We start from the raw sequence: 8,735 nt of genomic DNA, 5'->3' as shown, positions 1-8,735 counted from the left end.
TATTAACTTACGTAAAAAGACCAATTTCAATTTCTATATATATAGGATTACAATTCTTTCTTTATGGTATTCTTTCTTGATTACAACAAGGTTTATAGGATTTGCGTACCCTACTTGGTGAAGAAAATAGTACTGTGCTATTTGCTTCTTCTCTCCTTTTTTTTTTTTTTTTTTTGTTAAAAGAAATAATTTTGCAAAATTAATGAAATCTTCATTTTCTAATTATTAATAATTAATCAAATACATAATAATAAAAAAATAGAAAGAAAAGGAAAAGTTAGCTCCTATCTATCTTCCAAACCAAACAAAATGACAATGGCTTTTGATTAAGTTGATTTGGATAATATTGCCGCGTGTTCAAAAGGATGGATTTGAGATTTGATAAAGACCAAAATTGTTAATTTGACAAAACCAAAGGTCAACACCAGGACCACTTGTTAATATATAATATAATATAATATGTATGTTATCTACCTAACTATATTATTTATTTAATTCATACTTACCAATATAAGTAAAATAGATTCTCCTTATCCACATTAAAATGTGTTACAACTTCTAAATTTCTATATTTCACTCGTCACTTACATTTAATAAAACAAAACCCATTTTGTTGGATTGGATAAAAAATCGTTTTTGGAAGCATCTTTCAAGTTTCTTAATTCTTCTTCTTAGCTAAACTACTAAATATTATATAAAATAAAATAAAAACTCTCTTTAATGTTATTGTTATATATATATCACATCATGGTTTTTTTATATTAATCATGAAATTTAAGTTATTTAATTTTGTTCTTCTAAAAAAAAGTTATTTAATTTTAATTAAAAAGACTTAAATTTCATAAATTCCTTGCAATAGAAAGGACTTTAATTTGATCAAACTCTTATTTTTCATATTTTTATAGAAAATGAAGAGATCAATTTGCCGACCACATTTGATTTTTGTCCTTTAGTCTAACTGACATGAGTTGATTCAAGGGACAAAAATGTGTATCCACATATTTTGAGCTACTTGTATTTATATTCGTATAAAATTTTATTATCTATGTCCATCTTAAACTCGTTTAAATAGCCGTTTAAGTATCACGTCTGAATCGTTTAAAATTTTACTACTCGTACTTATTTTAAATTTATTTAAAGTAGTTCTTAAATGGATAATGTATCCATAAGTATTAAATTATCCAAATATGAACTTATTTAAAATACATCTTTTACCTAATAATGAGTGGGGGCACCCGCGTGTACCTATGACTAAATCCATTTAATATAGTGAGTAACGAGTAAATAGAGACCTATACTCTACTAATATCCGTTATAGATAGTAATTTCATTATTCGACCTGTCACAAATCTATTTATAACTATCAATATTCTCATTAAATATATCAGAGTGAGGGTTAATATCCTAAAATAACTGTCTTGCTAACAACATAATGAAGGCAGTCAATCAGTATGGATAGATCCTAAATCATGTATACATGATTCTTTTCAACTTAAAATTAAAAAAAAAAACTATATTTGTAACTATTCCCTTGAGAATTAATTTATATTTTTTTCATTTAAAATTAAATCATGTATATCAATTAGTAGAGAATTTTTTTTTTAAATTTTGATCTCAAAAATGAATCATAATCAATAATACAATAAGTAAACAATATTTATAAATATAAAAATTTAATTATCTTAAAATTTGATGTTAATGAGAATTATTTAACTTTAAGATAATAAAAAATAATTAGAGGGTACCATATGATGAAGAAGTACTTTGTTGACAGACATCTTGTGCTATAAAATTAGAAATTACAGTACTTTTTTGACCGACTGAGTTCCATTATTTCCTTCTTTAAAATACAAAGTTATCATAATTTGAACATGTCATGTTTCTTTTAGGCATTTTTATTACATATTTTGTTATTTTTCATGTCGGCTGAATTTTTTAATATATAAATAACATTTCGGACAGAAGGTTCTGTTGCTTGCATACGTGGAAGATTCTTCTTTGTTGGAATGTACACGTGGGACCTCGTTTGGATTTCCCACATGATTTTAAATCTTTAATTACTTAAATGCGGCGAGATCACACTTTTCTTTTTCTTTTTCCTTTTCTTTTTTTCTTTTGGGCTTTTGATGACAATCGATGGTGATCCATCTTTCGCTTTAAGCTGTATTTAATTTGAGATATGTAAGTGAAATATTTCGAGGAATTAATTTATAAATTAAAATTTCAAAAGTAAGATAAATGTTTATGCATTTTCCAAATTTTTTTTAAGGTTCAAACTTTTTTTTTGGCACTAAGGTTTTTAAGACCTATTCCGCGGTCGACCCATTGAGCGCTGAGATTTAAAAGTTAGAGAATTGAAATTAAATAGGAGTTTATCCGGTATTTAATTAAATATATATTGAATATTAATATAAAATAATTTAGAAATTAATAATTTTAATTAAAAATCATATTTGTGAATTATAAATTCATTGAAATAAAAATATTACAAATAATTAAATTATAATATTAGTCAACAATTGTAAACAAATGTTTGTCATAATAATTAAAATAAAAAAGTTAAAGTTTTTGAATAGTAATAATCATTTCGATACTAATAATATTGATGTGATTTTCGATAAATATCATACAAGATAAATTTAATAAATATTTATTTGTCGAAAGTAATATTGAATCAATATTCAATATATTTTTGTAAGAGAAGAGTATTTAGGGGTGTATATTATATTAGATTTTAAAAGAATTGTTGAATTTGATAAAATCGAAGGATTTTTTAAGATTTCCATAGATTTCATTAGAACTCTACGTAGAATTTTATAGAATTGGTGGGACTTTTATTTAAAAATTTTGATTGACTTTGAAGGAATTATAGTGATTTTTATATATCCAAAATTAATTTTAAGATATAATTGAATAAATTAAAAGGTTTTTAAGCCCAATTGAAAAATTGAAAAACAATGAGGACCAAAAACCGCGTCATGTTTTCTAAAATCAATTTTTTCTTCTTAAAACCTTAACCTTGTGGACAATAAAAAGTCTGCAATGGCTAGCTACGCCGAGCCCTCCCCCCCCCTCGAGAATAGTCATGGGTGAGCAAACGGTTTGTTCAGTTCATATTGAACCGAATCGAAATCAAAAAATACAATCCAAGTTTTTTTTTTGTTTTATCAACAAACCTTACTGAACCGAATTTGCCTTCTGAATTGAATTAAACCAAATTGAATTATTCAATTCGGTCAATTTTGATCGATTTTTTCATTTGATTCAGTTTTAAGCCCACCGATGGATATATATGAACTGATTTTTTTGAATAATAAATTTAGTTCAAACTGAATAAACCAACAACTAAACCTTCCTTGATTTAGCTTACCAAATCCAATTGAAATGAGTCGGTTCAATTTTTGGTTCAATTCGGTGGGTAAGTTTGTACACCCTTAGCGATTGTCTCGCCAGAAAATTTCAGGTTTAAATATACGTTTTTTTAATTTAAAGCAAAAATTAAAAAAAAGTTGAAAATTTTAAAAAGACATACCTAGCAATCTAAAATCTAATGAAATCTTTGGGTTAAATGATAGATTTGCGAATGACTCTTTTATTTATACCTAGCACTCTAAAATCCAACGAAATCTATAATTTTATAAAATCCATCTAAATCAGCAATTTTTTGAATATTATCAAATTTGTATAGACTTTTAAAATGTCCCAATTGAATACTATTAGATTTTTATGAATTTTATAAGAGTTTGAATTGAATACCCTTCTTAATTTGAGAAAAATAACACTGTAATAAAAAAGAAATTTGTTAAATGGATAATAATAATAATAATAATTTTTATTAAAAAATGTAAGAACAATAATAACGATAAGAACTACCAAGCCTTTGTTTGAAACTAGCTTGGATCAGCTGTATAAATCTTAAAAAACCTTAAATTTTAAGGGCTGTTTCTATTATATCTTAAAATGAACTTTATTTATTAGGTACTCATCTTCAATTTTTGTTAAAATAGCACTCCGAATCCAATACTCTTTCACAAGAAATGAGTTAGACTATACATTGCATTTTATTATCGAAATTCCATTCCTTCATCATCCTCGATGTCTTATACCTATCACATTTAGCACAATTTTTTTCTCTCTCCATATCTTTGTCATCATTCAACTCCAATTTCAACACTGTTTTTTTTTTTTTTTTTAAAGTTCCAAGATCATATACACGATTTAATTAATAGATCCATATGAAAATAATCAAAACAAAGCCTTTGAATATTAAAAAAAATAAATAAATAGTCTTTCAAAAATTTATCTAGATGAAGCAACAAACTTGCAGAAAAAAAAATAAAAAAGGTTCTACTATCACCAATACCTCATCAATGTGGAAAATCAAAGTGCAACAAAATCAATTATACCAAAGAACCATTTTCAAGCGATGATGCACTAAGAGGCAAGTCGATTGGACATACTGTAATTTTTTGTATTATCTAGTGCATGGGTTCTTAATACAAAGACTAAGAGAATTGTACCGTTACATGAACCAAAAATTTCGAATAATCTAACGCTTGAAGTGGGTTATTGAGTAGAACCACGTTATCGTGTCTGTCATTAAAATTGATAGAGTAAAAGTTAGTGAGAAATGTGTCATCCATATCCGAGATTATTGGTTAAGAATTGCCACCAAGAAAATCCATGTAAAATTGAAAAATTAAAAGTTCAAAATTGTTAATAGAACAAGTTAATTTTTTAGGATTTGTTATTTTTGCTAGCTAAGATAGTTACAGATTCTTTACCTTTTGTATATAACTTGATGTAAAAGCTACGGATCGGACAATTAAGAATTTCTTCATTTCATTCTCATATTCTCTCTTTTGATATAGTATGATTGCAATGTGCTCTTATCGAGTTTTCTTAGTATCTAAACATATATATTTTTTTCGTTTCTTGATCTTTTTTCCTTATTCAATGTCTTCTCTTCATCAATGGCAACTCTGCACAAACCTAAAGAACTTCCTTTAAGTCCGTTTTATCTCTAATAAAAATGAGAATTCAATTCAAGTTTGATTCTTATTTCTCCTCCATTATCTTGTTCTAATTTTCGCTCTTAGTTTCATGCTATGAAAATGGCGTTATTGTCAGAGAATAAATTGAAGTTTGTGGATGGTAGTATTCTGATTCCAAATAAGATTGATCCTCTTTATCCAGCTTGGGAACGTTGTAATACGATGCTTCTCTCCTGGTAAATTCATTCTCTTTCTCCCTCAATTGCGTAGAGTATCATATGGATGGATAATGCAATTGATGTTTGGAATGATCTTAATGATCGATTTTCTCAAGGAGACTAATTTCGTCTCTCAGACTTGTAAGAAGAACTATACAATTTCAAGCAAGGTACTCTCTCTGTAACAAATTATTTTACTTCTTTAAAGATAATTTGGGATGAACTAGTAAATTTAAAGCCTATTTCTTCTCGCACTTATAATCGTCCATGTTATTTTGAAGCCGTGGAGGTTGTAAGGGATTATCAACAAAATGATTATTCAAAAGGAATCAATGATAATTTTGCAACAGTTAAATCTCAGATAATGCTCATGGAGAATCTAGCTTCCACTAGTAAAGCTTTTGCTCTTGTTTTATAACAAGAAAGGCAATTGAATTCTGGTTTACAAGCTTTTTCTTTGGACGTTAACGATAATGCAATGCTTGCATCTAAAGCCAATCATGATTAGAATTATATAAGTTTTATTTTTATAGTATTTTTAATATAATTTCTATTAGGATTTTTAGTAGTTTTTATTACTTTAGTTAGCTTTTTATTCAGTTTTATTTATATTTTTCATCAAAGCTTTCTTGAAACATAATTTGCTTGATCTAGGATTTTGGCACAGAAAAGAGCAAAATAAAGTAGAACACTCAGGTTCTAGCATGCCCAAGCAGTGCAATTCAGCACGCTCGTGCTGGAATCAAGGAAAATCAATGTGGAGACTTAGAGCCTAGTATGACCTAGCCGTGCTATATGGCACGCCCGTGCCGCAAGAAGACATCAATCCAAAGGCGTGCCTACCTGAGCACGGTCCGTGCTGCATTCCATCATGAAGACTTAGAGCCTAGCACACCCTAGCCGTGCTATGTGGCACGCTCGTGCCACAAATTCTTCTCTAGACGTGTCCATGAGCGCGGCCCATGCTGAACCATCCTTAGAACTCAGGTTCCAGCACGCCCTGACCGTGCCGCACAGCACGCCCGTGCTGCAAATCAAGTTTTATTTTGGGTTGTGAATGCTAGCCAGTCTCTACTACATACATGGGCCCACACAAGATGATTTCATAACGTGCAGATCAACTTCTAATCCTATTTAGGCGCATGGGGGAGTCCTAATTGAGAAGAAATTCCAATTTCCTATTTTCAAAAGGTTTCTTACTTAATGAAGACTATATATCCTAAACAAAGTCGGATTTTCTCCCAGGAAGTCTATATAAAGAGAGAACCAATTCATTGTAGGGATATATCTAGTTTTAATATCTTTTGTTTTATTATTTTTCTCTCTTTAAGACTTCAAGTGATCAAACATTGTGTCAAGATTCAAGGAAGCCGTCCACATTATTTGACTAGTTTTTATCTCTAAACTCTTAATCTTGTTTTTACTTTTCATTATTCACATTGATTATGGAATTATTATCAACTTTAATTGAGTTTTATTTAATTACTATGTCGAACTAAACTCTCATACTAGGGATTTGATGTAGCTTAATTTCTTTTCAATTTATAACATTAGATTTGCTTTTCTTTGTTCAAAGTATAGTTTATTATTGAGCTTAATGCTTTTAGGCAGAGTTTTTCACCTAGATTGATTTATTTCATTAATCACTATCAAGAGAAGGGTTTTTGATATGAAAAAGTTAATAAATTACATGAAAATAATAACTTGATGCAGAAGCTATATACTTTGACTCATGGGGGGTTTTCATAAGTTAACAATATTAGATTATGAATTCATAAACAAACCATAAAACTTAATGATTTAATTCATGTTTGATTGCACTATTGGAAGATAGGTAACTAGACCCGGTTAAAATAGCTAACAATACATCGGGAGAACTTGTTAGTGATTTTAGGGTTGTTTCCCTTACTTGAACAATTAAAATTGATTAACGAACTAATAAGATAAATTAGATAGAATTAAATGAAATCAAAATCCCTAGTAGTTTTTAATCCCTGATTTCTTTTAATAAAAAATTGCTTGCTTGATTTCTTTTTATTATCTTTATCGAATTTAGTTTCTTAAAATAATTTCCCTAAATCGCTGTTTAAATAATAGTAGGTTGACATAATTTTGGTACTTGGTATACAATCCTCAAGGGAACGATACTTTGCTCATTATATATTACTTGTTGCGATTTCGTACACTTGCGAAAATCTCTGTCAAGTTTTTGGCGCCATTGCTGGGGATTAGCGTTACTAATATCAATCTAATTACCCTATTATTAATTTAGACATTTATTTTTTTTTACTTGTTTAATTTAATTTTTCTGGAAGATTATTCAGGTTTTTATGCAAAGAAGATCAGGTAGAACTGAGCCCTTGATCTTTGATCCAAAAATCGAAAAGACTTGTCGTAGGAATAACACTGCTAGAAGAGCACGTGAGAACAAACCAGAACAACAAGCAAATATGGCTGATGAAGTTAACCCTCAAGACGAACCTCAACCTCATGTCCGCACCTTGCGAGATTACACAAATCCTTCTCTCAATGGAACAACCTCGAGTATCACTAGACCTACGGTGGAAGCTAACAATTTGGAAATGAAACCTGCAATTATCCAAATGCTTTCCACCTCAATTCAATATGGAGGTTTACCTAGTGAAGATCCTAATGGCCATATCACAAATTTCTTAGAAATTTGCGACACTTTCAAACAAAATGGAGTTTCTGAGGATGCCATAAAATTAAGACTCTTTCCTTTCACTCTTAGGACAAAGCACGATCCTGGTTACAATCATGCCCTGCTGAAAGTTTTACAACAGAGGAGGAATTAACCCAAAAATTTTAGCAAAATTCTTTCCATCTTCAAAGACTACAAAACTGCGCAATGAGATAATGACCTTTGTCCACCATGATCAAGAGAGTTTATACGAAGATTGGGAGAGATTCAAGGACTTATTGAGAAAGTGCCCACATCACAGCTTGTCCAAATGGTTACAGGTACAAACTTTTTATAATGCCTTATCTCCTAATATTAAGATTACTCTAGATGCAGCTGCAAGTGAATCTTTCGAAAGAAAAGAAATTGATGAGGCATATGACTTGATAGAAGAGATGGCAAGCAATAGCCATTATCAAAGCAACTCCGAAAGGAAGAAGACTACAGGAGTTTATGAGATTGATGCCATCACCGCACTCAATACCAAGGTAGACAATATGGTAAGGAAGTTGGACTTATTGACTACTAACTCGGTAAATTCTATTATGCAAGCTTGTGACAGGTGTAATGGGTAACATGTGATTGGAGAATGCATGTTAGATTCTGTAAATGCGCAAACTTTGTAGCAAGTAAACTATGTGATGAATCAAGGAAGGAAGAATTACACATATTCTAACTCTTATGATAACAGGTTGAGGAATCACCCTAATCTTTCGTATGGGAACCCAAACAACATCTTGAACGCACAACCATGTTTCCTACCTCAAGAGAAAAAGTCTCATGATGATCTCCTTACTGCCCTCTCTAAATCTCACATGGACT

At 29.7% G+C, this 8,735-nt stretch overlaps 1 non-coding gene across 1 annotated transcript; it reads right to left on the bottom strand.

The window, feature by feature from the left end:
• Nucleotides 1-8,071: 8,071 nt before the first annotated feature.
• On the bottom strand, nt 8,072-8,178 carry LOC119369934 (small nucleolar RNA R71). The gene has a single exon (XR_005177488.1). It is a non-coding gene; the product is annotated as a small nucleolar RNA R71 (small nucleolar RNA).
• Nucleotides 8,179-8,735: the final 557 nt, after the last annotated feature.

The sequence above is a fragment of the Jatropha curcas genome, chromosome 9, assembly GCF_041381405.1.
Source record: "Jatropha curcas cultivar XTBG-Jc1 chromosome 9, XTBG_Jcur_1.0, whole genome shotgun sequence".
NCBI lineage: Eukaryota > Viridiplantae > Streptophyta > Magnoliopsida > Malpighiales > Euphorbiaceae > Jatropha > Jatropha curcas.
This window is presented reverse-complemented; position numbering and strand designations above follow the sequence as displayed.